The following is a 26,758-nucleotide window of genomic DNA, read 5'->3' on the forward strand; positions in this document are numbered from 1 at the left end:
ATGATAATATCAATGTGTGCTTATGATAACAAGAAACTAAGCAATTAATAAATACATTCAGACAGTAAATTAACATAAAATAATTATGTAGATCAAGCAGGTAGCATGTTACTGACTCACTGTCATTCTACATACGGAGAATATCTCTGCTTCCTCTCTGTCTTTTCCCCCAGCTTGTCTGCTTAAGACAAAGGCTTCTTAAAAGTCCTCCTCCCTCTTCTTACCAGTTTGGCACCTTAGGAGCTCTTTTAAGGCCTAAGGTGCTTTGCGGACAACTTTCATCTTACCAACCGAAAATTCTAAGAAATGTCTAAGAATTTGAGGAATTCTAAGATTTTTCTTAGAATAATGTCACTAGGAGCTATTTTTATTCTTAGGCTGCTGGAAGTCCCCAGAACCAAGTCTAAGCAGTGGGGGGATTGGGCCTTCTCTGTTGCTGGGTCCAGACTCTGGAATAAACTGCCCTCTGATATGCGTTCTATAACTGATGTTGGTCTTTTTACAGTGAGGAAAGTAAGTATTTGAATAATCATAATCTAAAAAAAAAAAATCCGGAAATCACAATGTATGATTTTTTTAAATAATTTATTTGTATGTTGCTGCTGCAAATAAGTATTTGAACACCTACAAACCAGCAATAATTCTGGCTCTCACAGACATGTTAATTTTTCTTTAAGAAGGCCTCTTATTCTGCACTCTTTACCTGTATTAATTGCACCTGTTTGAACTTGTTACCTGTGTAAAAGACACCTGTTCACAGAACTCTCCCTAACCCTAACCCAAGAAAACCATCCCAACCGTGAAGCATGGGGGTGGAAACATCATACTCTGGGGGTGCTCTTCTGCAAAGGGGACAGGATGACTGCACCGTATTGAAGGGAGGATGGATGGGGTCACGTATTGCGAGATTTTGGCAAACAACCTCCTTCCCTCAGTAAGAGCATTGAAGATGGGTCATGGCTGGGTTTTCAAGCATGACAATGACCCCAAACACACAGCCAGTGCAACTAAGGAGGGGCTCCGTAAGAAGCATTTCAAGGTCCTGGAGTGGCCTGGCCAGTCTCCAGACCTGAACCCAATAGAAAATCTTTGGACCTCTGTAATTGCAAACAAAGGCTACTGTACCAAATATTTACATTGATTTTCACAGGTGTTCAAATACTTATTTGCAGCAGTAACATACTAATAAATTATTAAAAAAATCATACATTGTGATTTCCGGATTATTTATTTATTTATTTTTTCAGATTATGTCTCTTACAGTGGACATGCACCTAAGATGAAAATTTCAGACCCCTCCATGATTTCTAAGTGGGAGAACTTGCAACATCACAGGGTGTTCAAATACCTACTTATTTTCCTCACTGTATGTCGAAGCTCAAAACTTATTTATTCAGGCTGGCTTTTAACACTGAGTAGCACACTGACACTTTACTTTGTATTGTGTTTTCTTGTCTTGTTTTAATGTCTTTATCATTTTTATTCTATATTATTTTTATTTTACTGTCAAGCACTTTGGTCACCTTGAGTGTTGTAAAGGGCTATATAAATAAACATTTCTGAATTGATCGATTGATTGATTTTCATCCTATAAATTTATTTTCAGGGCTTTTCCATCTTCCATCATTACTCCTTGAGGTAAAAGTGCATTTTATCATTTTTATCATGTTTTCATGCGCTGTGGATTGAGGGGCTTCAGGATCTGTCCCAGCACATGAACAGTCTGCTCGCTGCTCAGGCCTGTGCTCTCAGTCTGGAACTGCCTCACCAGGTCTTTGGTGATGGTTGACGGCTCAGGTAGTGCCGCACGGCTTCCTCAGTAAGCTGGACATTGCTGTGGAACAAACACAGAGAGCAAAGTTATCACAAGGCTTCCATCCAAGACACTTACTTTTAAGCTTAAAATAAATATCTGCTCCTATTCTGAGGTCAGCTTTGTCAATATTTTACACTTGGATGAAAAAGAAGTTATTCTTAGAAATATATTTGGAGAAACATACTTTGGGCACGGTGTGCACTCTCCTGGTGGTGTCGGAGGAGCGCTCTTCCCAGAAGGAGCAGGGCTTTGACTCCTGGAATCCAACTTCATCCGTTTGGCAGCTGGTGTATCGAAGCCAGCAGCTGGCATGTTTCGCTTACCTGAAGGAAATTGAGACATAGTTAAAATAGAGAGTGTGTGTGTGTGTGTGTGTGTGTGTAGGGAGGGGGGGTGCCCACAGTAAAAGTTTGAGATTTCACAACTTGGAGGGTAACGGAAACTTGTCTCTTGATTAGAGGCACCACTCTGTACTCAGCATGGGTACCAAAACCTGGTATTATACGAGCCCTGGGGCTAAATGATTAAAGACCAGAGTATTGATACGCTCCGCCTCTTATAGGTAGTGCTTTCGGAACCTTGCTACATAGAAGAGTGAGCTTTCTAGCTCTCTATGTAGCTCAGAACCAGCATGCGGAGCGCCAATGCAGCCCTTATGTCTATATCTCTGTTTGTCGTTCTGTCTAACAAATGGAGACAGAGCACCGTACTCCAGCTGTCTCTGGGGGCCTCCATGTGGGCGCAGCATGGCACAGAGCTTGTCCCTTTGAGCTGTAACGTTCTAAACAGCCCCACTCCTCTGGTAAGTGTCAGTGATTTGTTATAAACAATGTTGTTGCCGTTTACTGCTCTTGTTTGTTCGTAAACTGTACAGTTGTGTTCAAAGTAACAGCAGTGTCTTTAAAAAAGTCAGTAAAGCTCAAAATTCTTAATAGCTTTTGTTTCCAAACACACAAATGTGTTGGAACACTGCACAACACTGCACTGCACAAGTTAAAACATGAAGAAAAAATAAGTGAAGAAAAAGAAGTATTAGGCTGTTAAAAAAGTGTCTGCATTCTTCTTTCTGTGACCCTCATTACACCTGAGCAGGTGGCCGCTATTTAAGGACGAAGGTAGCAAATGTACATGCTGGTTGTCGTGCATTTTCTCTGAAAATCTGAGTAAAATGGGTCGTTTCAGACATTGTTCAGAAGAACAGTTTGACCAAAAATTTGATTGGAGAGGGGAAAACATATAAAGAAGTGCAGAAAATGATCTCAAATGCTTTAAAATGGCAAAAACAAACAAACAAATAAACAAACAACAACAACAAAACAGAAAGACGTGGAAGAAAACAGAAAACCACCATTCAAATGCATTGAAGAATAGCCAGAATGGCAAACACTCAGCCAATGATCAGCTCAAATTAAGTGAGTACTGTAACAAATAGAAGATGCCTATGTGAAGCCAAACTATGGGCAAGAAGCCCCCCAACCCCCAAAGTCCCATAGTTGAAAAAAACCCCCCTGACATCCTGAAGAGGGTACAGTTTATCAAACAACACCTTGACCAGCCTAAAGAGAAATGGAGCAACATTTTGTGGACTGATAAAAGCAAGATGGAGATGAATTCAAGCCAAAGTACACTATGAAGACAGTGAAGCAGGGTGGAGCAAGCATGATGACATGGAGATGTTTCTCATATTATGGTATCGCAACTATTTATCACATACCAGGGATCATAGAACCGTTTGAATAATAAACATCAGCATCAAAATAAATAAACATCAAAATACTTGAAAGATAAGTCTTTAAGAATTTTTTCAGTTTATACAGTAAATGTTTGAGTTTGTAAAGAAAAATGCAGACACTGCTATTTTTTTTAACATTCTGATATTACTTTTTCCTCACTTTCTGTAAAGTAATAAATTTGATAAATCTTTCTTCATGCTTTGGTTTGGAATGGAATGTGCAGTGTTCCCAATGCATTTGTGTGTATGAAAATAAAAGCTATTATAAGAATTTTGAGCTTTACTCACTTTTTAAACATACCAATATTATTTTGAACACAACTGTATAAAGAAAATAAAGCAATATTCTATTCCTAATTTGATCCTTTTTTTACCCTCCAAAATGTACAGATTAGAATACCATTAAAATATCAGACCAATAAGCAGTACAGCTGAAAGTAGTAGTAGTAGTAGTAGTAGTAGTAATATCGTTAAAATCCTACCCATCCCTATTCTGCACACACGAGTTTGTTGGCAGTCTTTCAGTGAATTTATCTAAGTGTCAGTTTTTCATCTTAAACATCTGGAGCGTCAGTTCCAGCAGCTCATACAGTCAATATGCCATGCTAATGTTAGCTCATGCAGCTAAAGCAGAAAACTGATCAGGTGTGACTTATCTCAAAAATAATGTGTTTATGTGTGATTATTTTCATCTAACGAGATACATTTGCGCTACTGATTAATCTGGCACATACTGGGTCAAACGTTTTTAAATTATAAAATAAAATGTAATATTCATTCATTCATCTTCTACCGCTTAGTCCAATTAAGGGTCGTGGGGGGCTGAAGCCTATCCCAGCAGTCATAGAGCGCAAGGCGGGGTACACCCAGGACAGGACTCCAGTCCGTCGCAGGGCCACAAATAGACAAACAAACACAGACACACCCACACACACACCTACGGACAATTTTTAAAGAGTCCAATCCACCTAACCCGCATGTCTTTGGATGTGGGAGGAAACCGGAGCACCCGGAGGAAACCCACGCAAACACGGGGAGAACATGCAAACTCCACACAGAAAGGCCAGGGGAATTGAACCCACAACCTTCTCACTGTGAGGCAACAGTGCTAACCACTAAGTCACCGTGCTGCCCAGTGAAAATATATATATTTTTTTTATTTTTGAACATTGTTCAAACCCACCTGTGTTGTGAAAGTGTAGTGACACGGACCCACAACAGGGGGCGCAAATGAACGGACAATAGAAGGAGTCAAATTTGAACACTTTACTGTTGTGAATGCCACAACCATACACAGCAGATTATAGAATAATACAAAGTCAATGGATAAAGGTGTCGTGTGGGCAGGCTCGACGATAGGAGACGTCCGTCTAAAGAAGAACCGGAACCACACGATTTCCTCCGCCACCGAACCCGAAGGATACTGGAGCTGCCAGGTCCCGAATCCCCCAGGTGGCCACCGTCTCCGCGTGTCGGATCTGGTACTGCTGGCGAAGAGCAAAGACAGTCAAGTGTGGGTGTGTGTACACCCAGTAACAACAACGGTGGGAATTCCACCTCCACCTCAAATCACACACTCGTGCAGCTCCTGTTTCAGCACTTATCTGGAAAGAGTGAGAGGCGAAGACGTCGGCACTCTCACAAACCACCAATCAGCGGACAAGGCTCCACAGGAAGGCGGCTGCAAAAAGAGTTCAGACTAAGATACAGTTTAGTTTATGGCTGAGAATATTACCTCCTTAGAAGAACGATATCTCGGCGACGTGGTGGAGGTGTCATCCTGCTTTTATCTGGGGTGAAGTGCAGATGATCAGTGACAGCTGTCATAGCTGATGAGTGACAGCTGTCACCTCGGCTGTTCCTGTGAGGCGGCAGCGCCCTCTCGTGCCTGAAGCCCGCACTTCAGGCAGGGCGCCCTCTGGTGGTGGGCCAGCAGTACCTCCTCTTCTGGCGGCCCACACAACACACCTGAACAGCTTTTTTTCTTTTCTTTTTACCATTTTGAATTAGAATTGTGTGTATGTTCATGTTTGAGCAAACACCTTGTTCAATTTTATAGGCTGTAGCCCGGAGTGTGTTGAAGGTCGAGGCAGAGTTGATAGATGGCGTTCCGGGGCGACTGCCCATCCTGGAGCTGCCTGCAGAGCCACGCCCATCTCCAGCTTTAAGAGGTGTCTGTTTGTTCTGAAAGTGAGCGAGAACAAATAAGTGAACACATCAAGAATATCACGATCTTCATCTTCATTTATAGCGCCCACAGAATTCACTTCATTTTCTCAGCAGGGTTTCAGTAACTGTGACTAAACATTCTGTTCATTCAACAACAAAAGCATCACAACAGAAAATGTACATTTTGAGTGAGGATACTGTAAAGCGAGCACCGATAAGTCAGCACAAAAATACATACGAGCAAAAACAGAACAGATGTCATGCCTTTGACGTCACTGTCATCTGAACTCTCCAATACTCTGCTACTCTCTGTGGCAAAAAAAAAAAAAAAAAAAAAACACAACACAATGACATTTTAATCTACACATCATTTAACACAACTCAACAACTTCAACTAAACATTTAAAATTTATTACATGTATTATGGCCAGTGTTGCCACAGTAATTTTGAAAAGTTACTTTAGTAGCTGTGGACAACTTGTCGGCAGCTGCTGAATGTAACTAGTAATCTAACATGGTTACTCTTAAGACCGAGTAATCAGCAAAATAACTAATACTCAGTGATGCCGGTAACGCGTTACTCTAATCTGACCACTTTTTTTTAGTAACGAGTAATCTAACGCGTTAATCTTTCCAAATCAGTAATCAGATTAAAGTTACTTCTCCATGTCACTGTGCGTTACTATTATTTTTCATTGTGGGTCGATAGCAGCATTAAACTTGGTCTGTGGGCAGGAGGTCGGGGTTCGACTGAACTGACCACTGTCAGCGAGCTGTGAGCTTTTCATCCACGGTTTTTTGCAGCTGCTCGACTCGTCCTCACCTCTTAAAGCGCCGTGATCAGCACACCTGCACTGAGCTTTACAAAGACATTTTTATACTTTTTTCCCTCCTTTATTTAGAATTCTGAGCTGAGCTGCTCCGTATCGTCTCGTTAAAAACAGCTGATCCTCCGCGACGCGTCAACTAACACTATTTTCCAATCAAATGCACCTAAACTCTCTTTCTGAGGACCACATGATGTGAAAACGCAATAAAACTTTCTTACCTGTAAATCTGGTCCTGTTTTCTGCATAAATAAATGTTATCCATTCTTTATGCTCAAATGCCAAAGCAGGGGCGAATCCAGACGGAATGGGGGCGTGGGGCAAGGATGTGCCCCCCCACAACACCCCTAGATTAAAGGTCCAGTTTTGAAGCTGTTTTTTACTACAACTACTAATATTGCTTAAAATAATAATAATTTCGACAAGTAAAATGTTTAGAGAGAATGTAAATGTTAGAAAAATGTTAGAATTTAATAGTTACATTTATAAACAATGTAGGTTTGAAATTGCAAGTTTTACTGTTACAGTGCTGTCAACAGTTAAATATGAGGTCAAGAAAGAGGTCTTTATTTTACTTTTTATAAAACAAGTATTTATTTTCATTGAAGTCAAATAAGGGTGACTATAAAGTGAGTTTTGGCAAAACAGGGATTGTCATGTTGACGTTGTTGTCGGCAGCTGGGGAAAGTAACTAAAAAAGTAACTAGTAATCTAACTTAGTTACTTTTACAATTGAGTAATCAGTAAAGTAACTAAGTTACTTTTTCAAGGAGTAATCAGTAATTGGATTACTTTTTCAAAGTAACTGTGGCAACACTGCTAATACTTTGCTGATTACTCGGTCTTAAGAGTAACCATGTTAGATTACTAGTTACATTACTTATTAGCTACAAGTTGTCGGCAGCTCCTAATAAAGTAACTGCATAAAGCTGCTAATGAAGTAACTGTATACAGTAACAAAAAAGTAACTAATAAAGTAACTTTTCAAAGTAACACTGATTGTGGCATCATTCTCTGTATTTTTTTCCAGTAACTGCATCCTAAACTTCATAATCTTCTTTTTCTTTTCTGTTTGGACATGTGTTTTCTTTCCATCCTCCTCCTCCTCACTATTGTCTTTTGTTGTTTCTCCTTCACTCTCTTCCTCACTTTCAGACGATCTCATTACTAATTTTTCTGCACAGCCAAATGGAAGTCGATGATTTTTATGATTATGAATGAAGAATAATCACAAAGACATCTGACCCTTGTGGAGCTCCTCACCTTTGTTGGGATTTTCATCCTGCAGCTCTTCCTCAAAACTGCTGTTTGAAAAACAAAGATGTAAATACATGTTGTACAAACACAAAATACACTCAAGTAGTTAAAAAAGGACAAACTACAAACTGAAATCTAAAATGACGGTGTAAAACCAACCTGCTTTCATCTGACATGTAATCCACTTCTTTCCCCTCACAGTCACCATCATTACTATCTTCAGTGATCACAACCTCACTGGTTCTTCTCTTCTTTCCTTTTCGTTTCTTGTGCAGGTCCCTCCTCATCTTTCTCTTTCTGTCTGCCTCTTCCTCCTCATCCTCACCATGCTCATGCACCCTCAGTTGTTTCTGGATCATAATACTGTAGTTATTCTTCACTTGGTTTCTCCTGGAAAAGAACAATGACAACAATCAAGGCCTGAATGTAGCACACCTGTCACAGCACCATGAAAAAGGTGTTTCATTTTGTTCATTTCCTTGCTGTCACACAACAATAATGACTGTAACCCATGAAACAGGCCAGCCAGGAAGAGCTGCTCTGATATAAATCCCCCCTTTTTTATTTGATTGGATTAATTAATGTGCATGACCCCAAGTAAGATATTACATGTACTTGACATGTACAGTTGGGTCATCTCATGTCAAGCCAACCAGCGGCTCCCAGGTCACCCTCTCAGATCCCCCTAAAGAGACAGAGAGAGAGAGAGAGAGAGAGAGAGAGAGAGAGAGAGAGAGAGAGAGAGAGAGAGAGAGAAATTCACAGGTGCTCCAATACCAAACTTATGAAGAAATGCGAAATATTAGGTTTGTATCTGTAATATTTTTGAGACTACAGCCCTTCACAAATTCAGTTCATTTTTCCATCTGGCTGAAATTATTGTTATTTACATTAATTATTAAGATCCTACTGTCTTATGTACGATTTGTACATGTTCAATCAAGCACCTTTATTTTGTCCACAATGGACCACAATGGAAATAAGCGTTTATACTTTGTGTTATCCATGTATCATTGACACATTCACCTCTGTATGTTTATCTTGATGTTGCAGAATAAACTCAATCAATCAATCATAAACAACATTTTATTTACATTTTAACGGTGTCTGCAGGAGGGCGTGCGTATGCGCATACTTTATTTCTTTATTTAAGGATCCCCATTAGTCTTTACCAAAGTAGAGACTATTCTTCCCCATTCTCAGATAAAAGTATTACAATTACATCAAAGTATTACAATTTATACAACTCATATGCACCAACTGTACAATTCACAGAACATACACAAGTAACAGTTATTTATTCACAAAAAACAAACACAAACACTGCATTCACTACATTAGATAAGATAAGATAAGATACATTAGATAAGATAGATAGCTGGATAGATAGCTTTTATTGTCATTGTCATTACAACAACGGGATGTCCGCACACACATTCCACATACAACAGCAATTGATCTAAAATTATTACTTGTTTACTGTAATAATGGCACACATCAGAATTAGGACAACACATATACATTTGACATTGTTTATGTGCACTAAACTTGAAACAGTCCGTTTCCCAATTGAGGCAATGTGAGTGTGTTGTAGCCGCTGCAACTGTCAAGTCGCACCGCCTGCCAGCTAGGGAAGAAGGGGAGCCTGCCGCAGGGGGGAGGGGCAGGAAGAGAGGTAAAAGGAGAAACTGGAGCATGCTTCAGTCCATGTGTAAGTCAGTTATTGTCTTTGGAGGTTGAGATAAGAATGGAGCCGAATAATCTCACCAAGGACTGAATAAATTCCTCTGGAGGTAAACAGTGGGCAATTGACCTTGAGGCTAGATAACCTGTAGTGTTGCAGCTGAGCAGTGAAAAACACTTTTTAACAGTTCCACTTGAACAGCCAAATCCCAATTATGAATTAAGAATATTCCCAATTATGAATTAAGAATATTCACCGGCCTCTGAACCCTTCAGCTTCAACTGCAAGGCAGGCATCAGCTCCAAGGTGTCATCCAATTTGCGTCTGAGTTCAAGAGTCAATGCAGTCTGAGAATGCCCTGCCTTGCCAACCTCGGTAATCATGACGGACAAGCGAGGGCCCGTGGTTCTTGATGCCGCCGTCTTGCCAATTTTCCGGTAGATCAGGGCAGCACATAAGCCAAAAAGTACCACCCCTGCTGCCATGAGACCAAAAATGAATAAATCCTCGACATCCTCAACGGAGAAAGGCACTAAGCATGCCACACACCAGGAACTCCAGGAGTCGAGGACATAGCCCACAGGATACGTTCCATCTGTGCAGGCAGGCTCCCCGGTCCTGACCTTGTTGTGGAAAAAATGGTGTCAATAGCATTCAGAGACCAGCTGATCAATTCCATGGTTAATCCAACAGTAGTTCAATAGGTCCAAAATCCAATATAGTTTTTGAGGAATTCACAGCCTGGTGAAGTAGGGACTTGAAGGTTAAAAGCAGAGAGATAAGGGAGAGTGGAGGAGATGCGACCGGAGTCCCAAGCTCCCAAGATAAGATAAGACTTTACTGATCTCACAGTGGAGAAATTCACGTTACGTCAGCCCTTAAAAAACACACAAGATGGGTGCAAGTAGAGGAAAATGTGCATCAAACAGCGTGTGCAAGGATAAGCAATAATAATAATACTTGTAACAATACAATAAAATAAGAAAATGAGGTAGAAATAGAATATATATATATACGAGGTCTGTGAGAAAAGTATCCGACCTTTTTATTTTTTTCAAAAACCATATGGATTTGAATCACGTGTGATTGCATCAGGCAAGCTTGAACCTTCGTGCACATGCATGAGTTTTTTTCACGCCTGACGGTTGCGTCATTCGCCTGTGAGCAGGCTTTGTGTGAGCACTGGTCCACCCCTCTCGTCGTTTTTTTATTGCGAATAAATGTCTGAACGATTTGGAGCTTTGCTGCATCAATTTTTTTCCAGAAACTGTGAGAGACCTCCAGGTGGACACCGTTCGGAAAATTAATATGGCTTTCAGGGACAATTTTATGGGGATTACACAGATTAAGGAGTGATCCAGACGGTTTAAAGACCGCCCACAACTGCTGAGAGCACGCCGCGCTCCGAGCGCCAATCGACAGGCTCCAACCCCGCTGGAACAACCAGATCATTTCCAACGTGAAGACTTTGTTGATCCGGGACGTCGTCTGACTTTCACAAAAAGGCAGAAGGCGTGGACATCAGCACTTTTTCGGCACATTCCACTGTTACAGGAGTTTTTTTCATGAAAAGAAAAGTGGAGGGACGCGCCTCGGAGCCTTTCATTACGCAGCACAAAACCACCTTCGTGTTGGTCTCACAGGACGGCTTTCAGGTGGATTTCAGACAGCTGTCGGTTGCTTTTCAGTCGTGTGATTATCTGAGAAATTGAGCATGAGCTGGACATGCCCCAACATGTCCTGTGAGGCGTCATCACGGCATTGCTTTGCACCATGTGGCTCCACCGCGACGCGCGGAACTCCGCTCCTCTTTCCATGACAAAAACTCCTGTAACAGTGGAATGTGCCGTTCATTTCTAAACTGGACGCTGTCTTGATCCGGTATGTCATCTGACTAGCACAGGAATTGTGAAAAGACGTGGACATCAGCACTTTTTCGGCAAACTGAGACAGACGAGCGGAGGAGTTCTGTGCGCCGGGTCACCAGCTGGTCCACCTCCCTCCTGTAGGCAGACTCATCCCCATCCGAAATGAGTCCGATGAGGGTGGTGTCGTCCGCAAATAAATAAATATATATATATATATATATATATATATATATATATATATATATATATATATATATATATAATGCTAACAATACTACTACTAATAATAATACTATAATAATAATATATTATTATTTGTATTATTATACAATATAATAATACAATATATAATAATATAATAATAATACTAATAACAATAATACTTGTAACAATACAATAAAATAAGAAAATGAGGTAGAAATAGAATATATATATATATATATGTATATATATATATATATATATATATATATACATATATATATATATATATATATATATACATATATATATATATATATATATATATATATATATATATATATATATATATATATATATATATATATATATATATATACAAGGTCTGTTAGAAAAGTATCCAACCTTTTTATTTTTTTCAAAAACCTGATGGATTTGAATCAGGTGTGCTTGCATGAGCCAACCTTGAACCGTCGTGCGCATGCGTGATTTTTTTCATGCCTGTCAGTTACGTCATTTGCTTGTAAGCAGCCTTTGTGTGAGGATGGCTGAAGTCTCTTCATTTTTTCTTTGCAAGGAAATGGCGGAACGACTGGAGCAGCACGACTGCATCAAATTTTGCCAGAAACTGGGTGACAGCCAGGTGGAAACCATTCGGATTATTCAGGCGAATTCGGTGATGATCCTATGGGCATCACACAGATTAAGGAGCGGTAAAACCGCTTTAAAGACGTCCACACAAAGGTGGAGAGCGCGCCACGCTCCAGTCGGCCATCAACATGCAGAAATGACCAGATCATTTCCAAAGTGAACGCTGTGATGATGTGGGACCGTCGTGTGACTATCCGAGAAATTGCGGAAGAGGTGGACATCAGCACTTTTTCGGCACATTCCACTGTGACAGAAGATTTTACCATGAAAAGAGTTGCAGTGAAATTCATTGGCACAAAGCTGATGGCGCAGCAAAAGCGCCACCGTGTTGAAGCCTCACAGGACATGTTGTGACATGCTCACCTTGTCCACAATTTCTCGGATAGTCACACGACTGAAAAGCCACCGAAAGCCGTCTGAATCTTCCGAATGGTGCAAGAGCTGGGTGGTGGAGTCATCAGAGAACTTCTGGAGATGGCAGCTGTCCGTGTTGTAGGTGAAGTCCGAGGTGTAAAGGGTGAAGAGAAAAGGCGAGAGGACGGTGCCCTGGGGGGTCCCAGTGCTGCACCTTACCACCTCAGACTGATAGCCGCGCAGCCGCACGCACTGCGGGCGGTCAGTGAGGTAGTCGATGGTCCAGGCGGCGAGATATCCATCCACACCTGCGTCCTCCAGCTTCCCCCGCAGCAACGCCGGTCTGATGGTGTTGAAAGCGCTGGAGAAATCAAAGAACATGAGTCTCACAGCGCTCCTGCCGGTCTCCAGGTGGTGAGCACTCACTGCAGCAGCACTCACTCACCCCAGTGTTGGGCCTGTAGGCGAACTGCAGTGGGTCCAGGATGTCGCTCACCACGGTGCGGAGGTGAGACAGGACGAGCCGTTCCATGGTCTTCATGAGGTGGGAGGTCAGGGCATCTGGTCTGTAGTGGGCTGGTTCCTTGGCATGTGGTGTTTTGGGAACTGGGGCAACACAGGGGGTCTTCCACAGGGTGGGGGGCACCCCCAGGCTGAGGCTCTTGTTGAAGATGTGGCTGAGGACCTCACAGAGCTCATCTGCACAGGTCCTCAGCAACCTTGGGGAGATCCCATCAGGCCCTGCTCCTTTCCTCTGCTTCAGCCGCAGGAGCTGGCCTCTCACCTCAGTCAGAGTTACAGTGAGGGGGGAGCTGAGGTGTGAGCTGAGGTGGGCTGGTGCTGAATACAGTCTGGGAGGAGGTGGGACAAAGTCCGGGGTGCAGTGGAGATGACCAGGGGGAAGAAGGTGGGGGTCAGAGGGACTGGAGGACTGGCTGCTGGAGATGTGTGGAGAGCCGGGAGCAGGCGGGGGAGCAGGTGTGGAGGAGCCATAACGGTTAAAGTAACTGTTTAGCTCCTCTGCAAACCAAGAATCTCCATCTGCAGTCCTGCTGGCACCCTGCCCAAATCCGGAGGAGGCCTTGAGGCCTCTCCACACGTCCCTGACATTGTTCCGGGCCAGCTGCTCCTCCATCTTCCTTCCATACTCCTTTTTGGCTGGCCAGATCTTCCACTGGAGCTCCTGTTGGACTCTACTCTGCTCCTCTCTGTTTCCCAAGTTGAAAGCCCTCTTCTTCTGGTTCATCAGGACCTTCAGCTCGGGGGTCACCCAGGGGTGGTTGTTGGGAAAGCACCTTACCCTCCAGGTGGGCACAGTGCTGTCCACACAGAACTTCATGTAGCCAGTGACATACTGGGTCAGGCCGTTGATGTCTTCACCATAAGAGTTTTGAAACATGCTCCAGTCTGTGGTTCTGAAACAGTCCCTCAGCCTCTCAGTGGCCTCTTCAGTCCAGAGTTTCACTGACCTTTTCTGCACTTGTTCTCTTCTCACCCTGGGTGTGTACTGGGGGAGCAGGTAGACGAGGTTGTGATCCGAGAGTCCGAGCGGGGGGAGGGGGCAGAGGTGTAAACGTCCTCCACATTAGGATAAAAAAGGTCCAGTATTCTATTGTCCCTGGTTTTACACGTGACGTACTGGGTGAACGTGGGGAGGGTGGCAGAGACGGAGGCGTGGTTAAAGTCCCCAGTGATGAGGAGGAGGACGCAGGGGTGTTGTGTCTGCAGTCGCGTGACTGTACTGTGGATCTGCTCACAGGCAGCGGTGGCGTCTGCAGAGGGAGGAATACACGCGCAAAGTGTAATCACACTTTCAAACTCCCATGGGAGATAGTACGGCCTCATGCTTACCGCAAGTAGCTCCACGTCTGAGGAACAGATCTGATCCTTCACGTGAACATGAGCTGCGCCGCACCATCTCTCACTCACATAAACGGTGAGCCCCCCTCCTCTTCCCGCTGTCCACCAACGTCCTGTCCGCCCGGATGAGTGTGAAGCCTTCCATGTTGATAACAGAGTCCGGTACATGTTCATCCAACCATGTCTCCATGAAGCACATGAGACTACAGCCCTTATATAGCCTCTGGAAACGGGTTAGCGCTGCTAGCTCCTCGGTCTTGTTGCGGAGAGACCTTACATTCCCCATGACCACAGACGGAATATAAGTCCTTCTCCGCTTCGTCCGTCCACCCCTGCAGCCTCTCCGTCTCCTCCGTATGTCTGCAGGTATGTCCAGGTGCTCAGTATAGTGGGGACCTGGCCCACTGTACATAGAGTCTCTTAGTCTAAGCAACTGATCCCGGCTATAAACAATGGAACGTCCGGAGCCGCAGACAAAGGGATATCCCCGTGCTGCTTCAAATAACGCTGAAAGAAGCAGAAAACTAAACACAAGAGTTACAAAAGTGGGTTTCCCATGTGCACACTTGCACAGGGTACCACCTACTGCAAATAAAAACAATAAAGCACTATTACAAAGTATTAAAAATAGCGAAAGTAGGAAAAGAGGGGGCAGAGCTGAAGTAACAGGCAGCTGCATTGGCAGCGCCAGCTTGATAAAAAAATTAGGAGAACGATCTTATTGAGTATACATTTCTTAAGATTTGCTTTACAAACTACATGATTTCATATTAACCTCACATCCAGAGGCAACTGATTCCAAAACAGTGGAGAAAATAAGTATTTGACCCCTTGTCAGTTTTGCAGGTTTTCCCACCTACAAAGAATGGAGAGGTCTGTAATTTTTAATCATAGGTACACTTTAACTGTGAGAGACAGAATCTAAAAACAAAATCCAGAAAATCACATTGTATGATTTTTAAATAATTAATTTGTATTTTATTGCATGAAATAAGTATTTGACCCCATAGAAAAACAGAGCTTAACAATTGGTACAGAAACATTTGTCTGCCATTACAGAGGTCAAACGTTTCCTGTTTTTTGTTTTTTTTTTTCACACACTGCAACAGGGATTTCGGTCCACTCCTCCATACAGATCTTCTCTAGATCTTTCAGGTTTGGAGTTTCAGCTCCCTCCAAAGATTTTCTATTGAGTTCAGGTCTGGAGATTGGCCAGGCCACTCCAGGACCTTGAAATGCTTCTTACGGAGCCCCTCCTTAGTTGTCCTGCCTGTGTGTTTGGGGTCACTGTCATGCTGGAAGACCCAGCCATGACCCATCTTCAATGCTCTTACTGAGGGAAGGAGGTTGTTTGCCAAAATCTCACAATACATGACCCCATCCATCCTCCCTTCAATACGGTGCAGTCGTTCTGTCCCCTTTGCAGAAGAGCATCCCCAGAGTATGTTTCCACCCCCATGCTTCACGGTTGGGATGGTTTTCTTGGGGTTGTTTTCATCCTCTAAACATGGTAAGTGGAGTTGATTCCAAAAAGCTCTATTCTGGTCTCATCTGACCAGTTGACCTTCTCCCATGCCTCCTCTGGATCATCCAGATGGTCACTGGTGAACTTCAAACGAGCCTGGACATGTGCTGGCTTGAGCAGGGGGACCATGCTGCCCTGCAGGATTTTAAACCATGACAGCATCATGTGTTACTAATGTAATCTTTGTGACTGTGGTCCCAGCTCTCTTCACGTCATTGACCAGGTCCTCCTGTGTAGTTCTGAGCTTTCTCAAAATCATCCTTACCCCACAAAGTGAGATCTTACATGGAATCCCAGACAAAGGGAGATTGACAGTCATCTTGTGTTTCTTCCACTTTCTAATAAATAATCATAACAGTTGTTGTCTTCTACCAAGCTGATTGCCTGTTGTCCTGTAGTCCATCCCAGCCTTGTGCAGGTCTACAGTTTTGTCCCTGGTGTCCTTAGACAGCTCTTTGGTCTTGCTATGGTGGACAGGTTGGAGTGTGATTTATTGAGTGCGTGCACAGGTGTCATTTATACAGGTAACAAGTTTAAAGAGGTGCAATTAATACAGGTAAAGAGTGCAGAATAAGAGGGCTTCTTAAAGAAAAATTAACAAGTCTGTGTGAGCCAGAATTCTTGCTGGTTGGTAGGGGGTCAAATACTTATTTCATGCAATAAAATGCAAATTATTAATTTAAAAATCATACAATGTGATTTTCTGGATTTTTTTTTTTAATTCTGTCTCTCACAGTTGAAGTGTACCTACGATAAAAATTACAGATGTCTCCATTCTTTGTAGTTGGGGAAACCTGCAAAAGTGACAGGGGGTCAAATACTTATTTCCCCACTGTATACAATGGATCGATATATAAATGTGTTTTTTAGAGCATTAGTTTTTGGCAGAGGCAAAACAAAAATAGAACTAAAAGTTTGTCTTGTGTTAAACTCATGCCTATTACAGGTGAGTTGAAGTTTGGAGAACAGACTAAAGGGTTTGTGTGTGGTCCAAATTTTATGCAAAGAAACCACAGAAGAACAGGCCAGTCTACCTCACTGTCATCCATGACAGTCTGTAATGGAGGACATTAGCACTGGTTCAAAAACGACAGCCCAGAGCGAGTCTTGCTGCTCGATTCTCTGCTATCTGGAGTTTGTTCAGGTCTTTGAGAGCAGACTTTGACCACACAACAGAACAATAATCTAAGTGACACAACACTAAAGACTAAACTAATTTCCTTGTTGCTCATAAATTGAGCATTACATCGAATTAAAGAGATGTTTCTGCTTATTTTGGTCACAATATTATTAATATGTGTTGTCAAAGACATCCTTTGATCCAAAGTCACCCCTAGCAATTTTATCTCAGTCACTTGTTCTAATAATTGATTGTGCAGAGAGAGGTTTAACTTTGGGGTGTCTCTTCGGCTGTGTTTAGAACCTAAAATCATACACTTAGTTTTTAACACATTCAATTTTAACCTGTTTTCCACCACCCAGTCATAAGTCAACATTAGCTCTTTTTGTAAAGTGCTTTTGATCTGATCCAGGCTAGAAGCAGACACGTATATTGTTGTATCGTCTATGTATACAGTCATATGGGCCCTATGTAAAATATATGACATGTCATTTACAAAAATACTATACAGTAAAGGACCAAGAATTCTGCATGTTAGAGTCACAGTATCTGAAACTGAACCATTGAAAGCAACACATTGTTTTCTGTCGACCAAATAATTTCTTAAAAAACAAAAATCAGAGCTTTTAAATCCATATGCTGATAGTTTCCCAAATAGAAGTTCATGATTGACTAGATCAGAAGCGGCACTAAAGTCCAGAAATGCAGTTCCTATAAGTTGCTTACAATCAATTTGTCACAGTCAATCATCAGTCAGAGCTGTAAGTGCTGTACTTGTTGAATAGCCTTTTTTATAGGCATGTTGAGCTTCAGAATGAAGATGATTTATTTCAAAATTATTCTGAATCTGAACATAATCCCCTCCAACAGTTTACTCAGGACAGGTAAGATGCTTATTGGTCTGCTGTTCTGCCCAGTCAGTGGCTCTTTGGAATTTTTTGTCAGAGGAACAATTTTTGATATTTTCCATAAATCCGGATAAATACGTTCATCAAAACATAAACTGAAAATATGGCTTACCGGCCTGGCTATTGATTTAGCTGCAATTTTTAAAAGTTTTCCATTTGTTGGCATCCCTCTGTCTCAGAAGACAATGAAGTGCTGCACCATGGATCAGTCCATTTTTGTGTTGCAGCGTCTGCTGTGGCTGCACGATGCGCGACTGGCACGTCCTGTTACAGTTGCTGCAGTTGTAGTCGTTGGTGTTGGTAACAACAGGAATTGACGGCTGACTCTGTAGTCTGCATGTCCTCCATTCTTTCCACACGGTGTTCCTATTTTCCTCGGCTTGCTGGATCCCAGCCTTCATGATGTATCACCAGCTGGTGTGGTTAGATGTTGCCATCTCCAGGTCAGCAGGGTTTATGCCACCTGCCCTTAGGTCGCATTTGCACATGTCTTTGAAACAAAGTGCAGGACGTCCTCTGGGTCTGAAACTGGTAGCCAGCTCGCCATATAGCATGTCTTTGGGAATGCAGCCATCGTCCATGCGGCAGACGTGGCTGAGCCAGCGCAGGCGTCTTTGTGTGAGTATGGTGAACATGCTTGGCACCCCAGCCTATTCCAAGACATCCTTGTTTGTGCCACGGTCCTGCCATCTAATGCCCAAGTGTAGCCCATGGCCTTGATTCTCCCTAATCAAATAAATACATTAATGCTGTCTCAACAAAAACCTGAGGTTTGGAACTGAAGACAGACTGTGTTTTCACTCCCAGTGGAAAAATTCTTGTGTCCATCTGGACGTCCCCCCCCCCCCCCCCCCCCCATGGACCAACACTGGGCTTCACAGCAAAACAGAACTGTAATTCAAAGTTCTTCAAAGGGGAGCCCTTGCCTTTTTATCAGTGAATTTTCAGTCACTATGAATTACATGACATTATAATTGCTTCACGTCAGAATCTGAGCTTCTCCAGGCCAGGACAACCCAAATTTTATGACTCCACACTGCCAGAGGACCTCCCCCCCCATGACAAGACCTGGTCATAATCTCTGAGTCTTGACAACCAGCTTTTATCTTTAGGTCTAAGTAAAAGAAAAGACCTTTGCTTAAAAAAATGCATCAGTATTATCTTATTCATGTATAAAACTTCTAATGTTGGTTGTATTGATTAATCAAACAAAATGCTTTGCATATAATCATTCCATTTTATTGACATGTGTTCCTTGTAACTGATGTATGTTTAAGTGTGATCTTTCTGCATTATCAATATGTTGATGGTGAAATATTCTGTTTTGACCAAATGGGGTGTTTAGGTGACGATTAATAATGTGTATCCATTCGAGTGTCTTAGAACAATAGTATACCAAAGTAGTTAATGTGTTTAAATAGTTGAATCATTTGGATCTGCCCTGTGAAGACATGAAGTTTTCTGTGAGGTTACACACCCTAAATGGGCGGAGTTTAATGACATCAGTCCCCCTTTTAAAGTTAGAACAGAGTTCTGCTCTTGCTCTTTTTTTGCCTCTTGCCTCTTTTATTCTTGTCTCAATTTTTGAGAATTTTAACCTGACACTTTAAGGTGCGTCAAGTCTTTCGAAGTTTTAAGAGAACGTCCGATCTGAACTTTTCAATATAATAGCGAATTTACAGAAAAGCGACTTTCCTTTTCTGTCAGCTAATTTTCCAACGCTCTTAAAGTTTTATCTTTTTTCTAAATTTACGAAGACTTTTAATCTGGCTCCAACAAATTTTTAAAAGCTACCAGAAACCATTTTCAACAAACGCCTTCCACCTCTGGGGTCCAGCAAGCTGACGACCTGACTGCAAGCAGCCATCCTGTCGGTAAAGCCAGCTGACACAAGCCTTTGGGATCACCCAGGGAGACCACTGAGTTAACCCCTGACCCAAGTGAGGACGCTGCAGAGCCTACATCAATGACGGATGGACGGGCTGTCTGAACCACCTTTTCAATGAACCAGCTAAGTGACCCAGTTAAAGGTTCCAGAAAAAAGGGTTTTGTTGGCAATGGATGCAAAGTGGCTCCTCCTTTTTAACCATATTCATATGTTTGTTTAATAATTTTCTTAAAATTAATTGGCTTCAAATTTCATCACTAAATTCTAATCAGATTTATTTACTTAAAGTCTTTAAGCTTCATCTCTCTTTCTTTCGCGTCTCATGAGTTAAGCAAATTGTGTCCATAAATGAACTTATTTAATCACTGTCCACAAAAATGCCAGTAAACTGTTCATTTCTTGTAATAATTGTAAATAAATTGTAAATATTTCTGCTTTTTGTGTTCACAAGGAAACCTTTGGTCAATCGGATCGTAGAATTCAGACTTTCAGACCCGAGACTGATTAATTAAATTGAGACTGACTAATTAATTTGAGACTGATAAATTAATGAATGCTTAAATTAAAGTACCTATACTTCAAATAGGTGGTGCCCCGAGTAAATTAAAAATTAAATAATAATTATTAAATCCTAAAATTGTTAATTATTTTGGTGACCCATTAAATGAGTCTGAGGCCAATCTAATTCAATTTTGGAGTGTAACAATACCTAATTATATTTTATTTTGGTGCTCCTGTGTGAGCCGATCTAGAATTGACCATATTCGTTACATCTTTATGGTCCCCCGTTGCGAGGCATGTAATATACGCTACACAAGAGTTGTCTGAGACAGCGCATGTGGAACGTGTTCAGTCTGTGTTCTTGGTGGGCATATTGGGTCCTTGCTTCACTGCCATAGAGAAGGGTACTCAGCACACATGCTTGGTATACCTTCATCTTAGTGTTGATCGTCAACTAGTGGCTCCCATATTATCAATTCCACATAATTTCTCACAATTTATATTTTCCAGTAATTTGTGAATTTCATTGTCATTAACAGTTTAAAAAACAAATGAACAATTCTTACCATACATAATTTGATTGATTTCTTCTGACATTTTCCCACCAACTGAGGGCAGCTCATTTCTAATCATTTTTACTTTGTCCTGGTAATACTTGCTGAAGTAGTTTGCAGTTTCAAAGGGTTTAGTAATGAATATTCCATTCAGCTCAATAAATGAAGATATTTTACTTGTTTTGCTTTGACACATAAGTTCATTTATCATCCTCCATATTTGTTTACTATTATTGCCACATTCTTCAAATTTTGTGTGATATTACAATTCTTTCTTTTGCCTGTTAATTTTTTTAAAACGATAAGCTTGCCAGTCTCTAGAGCTACAAGACAGTACAGCAACTTTTTTCATTTGATCCCTTTCCATCATTACCTGCCTCAAACTCTCATCCACCCATCCACATGTGGGACCTTACACCTTTTCTTATTGGGGCATGTTTATCACACACCTGTGTGAATAACTTACAAAAATATTTAATGCATGCACTGCATGTGTATTCTGAAGCACCAGATCCCACTTTACATTTTCCACATCATGGATAAAGCCAAGTTTTGAAAGAGATTTATACTGTACATTCTTTTAAAAATGACTTTAGGCTTCAGCTCGCGGTATTTTTGTTTTAAAAGAAAAAGCAATTATATTGTGATCACTGAAACCTACAGGTTCTGAAATAATACTAAAACACTTTTCAGCACAATTTGTATAAATAAGATCAATACATGTAGATGTGGTTAACCCATCTCTATTAGTTCTAATCCTTGTAGGTGAATTTACTATCTGAACTAGATTGCATACTGTGATTATGCTACTTAGATGTAATTTCATTGAACAATTCTCAGAAAGCCAATTAATGTTCATATTGGCAAGAATAAACATTTCAAGGTTTGTATCAGAGACTTAAGGTACTCAGGTACCTTAAGTCTCTGGATGTTGTGGGACTGTCTTGGCTGACACGCCTCTGCAACATCGCGTGGCGATCCGGGACAGTGCCTCTGGATTGGCAGACTGGGGTGGTGGTCCCTCTGTTTAAGAAGGGGGACCGGAGGGTGTGTTCCAACTATAGGGGGATCACACTCCTCAGCCTCCCAGGTAAGGTCTATTCCAGAGTACTGGAGAGGAGAATTCGACCGATGGTCGAACCTCGGATTCAGGAGGAGCAGTGTGGTTTTCGTCCTGGTCGCGGCACACTGGACCAGCTCTACACGCTCCATCGGGTGCTCGAGGGTTCATGGGAGTTCGCCCAACCAGTCCACATGTGTTTTGTGGATCTGGAGAAGGCGTTTGACCGTGTCCCTCGGGGCACCCTGTGGGGAGTGCTCTGGGAGTACGGGGTCCGGGGTCCTTTGCTAAGGGCTATCCGGTCCCTGTACCACCGCAGCAGGAGCTTGGTTCGCATTGCCGGTAGTAAGTCAAACCTGTTTCCAGTGCACGTTGGCCTCCGCCAGGGCTGCCCTTTGTCACCGGTTCTGTTCATTATTTTTATGGACAGAATTTCTAGGCGCAGCCAGGGTGTAGAGGGGGTCTGGTTTGGGAACCACAGAATCTCGTCTCTGCTGTTTGCGGACGATGTGGTTCTGTTGGCTTCGTCAAATCAGGACCTTCAGCGTGCACTGGGGCGGTTTGCAGCCGAGTGTGAAGCGTCCGGGATGAAAATCAGCACCTCCAAATCCGAGGCCATGGTTCTCAACCGGAAAAAGGTGCTTTGCCCTCTTCAGGTCAGTGGAGTGTCCTTGCCTCAAGTGGAGGAGTTTAAATATCTCGGGTCTTGTTCACGAGTGAGGGACGGATGGAGCGTGAGATCGATAGACCGATCGGTGCAGCGTCTGCAGTGATGCGGTCGCTGTATCGGACCATCGTGGTGAAGAGAGAGCTGAGTAGGGCCAAGGCTCTCGATTTACCGATCGATCTACGTTCCGATCCTCACCTATGGTCATGAGATTTGGCTCATGACTGAAAGAACGAGATCGCGAGTACAAGCGGCCGAGATGAGTTTCCTCCGCAGGGTGGCTGGGCGCTCCCTTAGAGATAGGGTGAGGAGCTCGGTCACTCGGGAGGAGCTCGGAGTCGAGCCGCTGCTCCTCCACGTCGAAAGGAGTCAGTTGAGGTGGCTCGGGCATCTTTTCCGGATGCCCCCTGGACGCTTCGCTGGAGAGGTGTTCCGGGCACGTCCCACTGGGAGGAGGCCCCGGGGAAGACCCAGGACACGCTGGAGGGACTACATCTCTCGGCTGGCTTGGGAACGCCTTGGGGTTCCCCCGGAGGAGCTGGAGGAGGTGTGTGTGGATCGGGAGGTCTGGGTGGCTTTGCTTGAGCTGCTGCCCCCGCGACCCGACTCCGGATAAAGTGGAAGAAAATGGATGGATGGATGGGTTTCCAGGTGACAGTCTCTAACAGCTTCTGAAAAAATTTTGATGGAAAAAAACCCCAAATCATTCCACCATTTCCAGACAATGAAAATCCGACGACGGGGCGGGACCACTCCTTCCACAAGGCGTGCTCACAGGCGAATGACGTCACCGACAGGTGTGGAAAAACTCACGCATGCACACGAGGGTTCAAGCTTGTCTGACGTGAAAACACATGAATCAAATCCATATAGTTTAAAAAAAAAAAGGTACGATACTTTATGGACAGACCTCGTGTGTGTATATATATATATATATATATATATATATATATATATATATATATATATATATATATATATATATATATATATATATATACACAGTCTATGTTTGTGACCCATTAGGCTTTATGTACACAGTATGTACTGTATGTATAGGCTGTATGTACACAGTATCCATATTTATTCCAGGTGTGGCCGAAATGAAATCTGCTTCATTTTCAAATTTACCAAAAATTGCCCATCTTTGTGTTTCAATTTGACAATTGGGCAGCTAACCATCATTTTTGTGTTTTTAACTGTGCATTCCTCTGCATCTGAAGATGATCTGACAAAGATAAGAGTGTTGCTGAACTTCCTTCTGGAGTTGTGAATTTTTGAAGAGATGAGCTGTCATGCTTTTGTTTTCTGTGCATAGCTAACCAAAGTACAAACAATTCAACATTTCAGAATTGTCACATAGGATTTATTTCAGGGCAGCCCAGTGGTTTAGTGGTTAGCACTGTTTGCCTCATAGCAAGAAGGTCCTGGGATCGATTCCCACCTGTGGCCTTTCTGTGTGGCATTTGCATGGCGTTTGCATGTTCTCCCTGTGTTTGTGTGGGTTCCCTCTGGATGCTCCGGCTTCCTCCCACATCCAAAGACATGCAGGTTAGGTGGAATGAAAATTTTAAATTGTCTGTAGGTGTGCATGCGGGTGTGAATTTGTTTGTCGATAAGTGGCACAGACTGGCATCCTTTCCAGGGTGTACCCCACCTTACGCCCTATGACTGCTGGGAGGAGCTCCAGCCCCCCTGATGGCTCTTATTTGGAGTAAGCAGGTATAGAAGATGGATGGATTTCAATGAGAGAAACAGAGTATCTTTTCATGAATTAAAGCCTAAAAGTGAAAATAAACTTTTTCTCTAAAGTTAGGCATTTTTATTGATTTGCAAAAATATGAAAAACCATTCAAATTAGCTGCAGTCACAGATTTTCAAAGCACTGTACATCATATCAAAGGAGCTACGAATGTCAGACTTTGAAACTATTGCTAATAGAATCCTAATTTGGCATTTTTCCACAAGTTCAGGATAGGCACACCTGTGATATATTTTTTTATTTTTACAGGGGAATATTTGAAATATTTCTGAAAGTGGGGTATTTGATATGGAATGACCCAGCTGTAGCACAGCATGTGTGACAGAGCAATGACTTATATCTGAAGTGAAATGAACTGAAATAAACACGTCAAAAAGACTGAAACAGGAAACACCTCCTCTCCTCTCTTACCTGTACCACTCCTTTTCAGCCTCTTCTGCAGTGAGAGTCCGGTGTCTGGCCTGTGGTATAAAGTGATACCAGCCTTGCATTGGACAGGCCTCAAACGTGTCATCAGAACATTGTTTCAATATGTAGTAGGAAGTGTTTTCTGTAACACCACCTCTCTTCATACTTTTATATCTGATGTAAACACAAATACAGAGAGCACCTGCATTTCAAATAGCTGGGCTATACAACGGATATGATCGTTTTTATTGTCATTCAGTAAAAACATCACAGATGCAACCACAGAACAAAATATTGATGCACTGCTCGAATAGATAAAAACACAGAATAAAGCGCAGAATACCAGTCCAAAGTGTCTGATCATGATACAAAGGTTAAAAACCTATTATTAATTGTCTCTGTAAACACAACACAATAAATAAATAAATGACACAAGATGCTGCACGTATGAAGATGCTACAAGGATAAAGTTGCTGCCAGATGCTACAGTGTATTCTATATTCTACATTCTATATTGCACAGTTCTTTCTATTGATTTGTATTTAACTGTCTTATGGCGGTTGGGTAAAAGCTGTCCCTAAATCTGCGTGTTTTGCAATTCGGGCTACGGTTCCATCTACCTGAGGACAGTCGGGAAAACAGATTGTTCAAGGTGTAGCAAGATGAAGTCCGGATTGAAAAGATGTTCCTGCAAGCTTGGCTAATGGGGAATTCCCCTTTGGCTGACCAAGTTCTGGTCTTTAGTTCGAGCAGTCCGGGGTTCGATCCCACGGCCATCCCGGCCACAAAGGTCCACCGGTCACAAAGGGCTATGAAGTCTCCCTTAATATCCTTATTGCCCTGGGCAAGCAGTGCTGTTCTGCCAGTTCACCAGTGGTTGGCAGCCTGGCCCTATACCATAAAGGACCTTATGGTCGAGTGAGGTTGTGGCTTAGGTGCACAGAAAGCCCCAATGCTGGACACATATACAAAGGCACACATACGTGGCCCAAGGACCCCAAATTGTGCAGCCCTGGGTTACATCATATGAATTTGTGCTCTTTCTGTGATGTGAAATAATCCTATGCAACCATCAGAAAGAAAATATTTTCCCCTCCATACATTTCCAGGTTGGTGTAGTTGGTGTAAATGAGTGAATAAAAGCACAGAAGTTCTTTCTACTCACCTATACTTTCCATCGACTTGGAGAATCCAAGGCTGGTCCTCCACTTTGAACTCTCGTCTTCCAAACTTCCAAGCACTCGTGTCTCTTTCCATATGAGCCTGAAAAAGGAGGAAAGTGTTTTGAAATGTGATACTTCTTTTCTTTCAGCTTTAAATTTACTACATTGCTTCTTCCTTCTGTGTTCTTTTTGCCTCCAGAGGAAGAAGCTCCATCTTTACAACTTTTGTGATTTTTACATCGAGAAAAACAGCAAAATGTTCAAACCTAACTTGACCTGAATCATGTCCATTTGTGTTGCTCCCTGTATTTGCTGACGACAGTGTGGTACTTAACCTCCTCACAAGAGGGAATAATAGGACGAGAATCTAATTGGGGGAAAACTGTGGCTGGTGAAAAAAAAAAAAAAAAATTGCAAACTTGACAAATATCAAAGGGGCTCAGTATTGAAATGGCACTGGTCTTTGTCTCGTTGTGGTTTCACTCAACACATGCAAATTTTATTTATTTGTACTTTAACCATGTTTGCAACTATCAACAAAAACTGCAACCAATCAGACTACAGCTTAAAAAAAGGACAAAAGGAACTGGGTGTATCTTTCAATGCTTATTCAACCAATTTAAACCAAATTAAAAAGTAAGTGCATTTTTCTCTCAATTATTTTAAATGATATAATATTCTTGACTGACAAATATGATGAGATAATAGCTTGGGGTAGAGTTCTCTAAAGTGGCTGCACCCACCAGAGTGGCAAGAACAGCTCAGAACATCAATAATGTGAAG

The 26,758-nt window shown here is 42.2% G+C and overlaps 1 pseudogene; it reads right to left on the reverse strand.

The window, feature by feature from the left end:
• Positions 1-1,626: 1,626 nt before the first annotated feature.
• On the reverse strand, positions 1,627-26,189 carry LOC117508954 (annotated as a pseudogene).
• Between the last annotated feature and the right edge of the window lie 569 nt (positions 26,190-26,758).

This window comes from Thalassophryne amazonica, chromosome 4, assembly GCF_902500255.1.
Source record: "Thalassophryne amazonica chromosome 4, fThaAma1.1, whole genome shotgun sequence".
NCBI classification, from domain to species: domain Eukaryota; kingdom Metazoa; phylum Chordata; class Actinopteri; order Batrachoidiformes; family Batrachoididae; genus Thalassophryne; species Thalassophryne amazonica.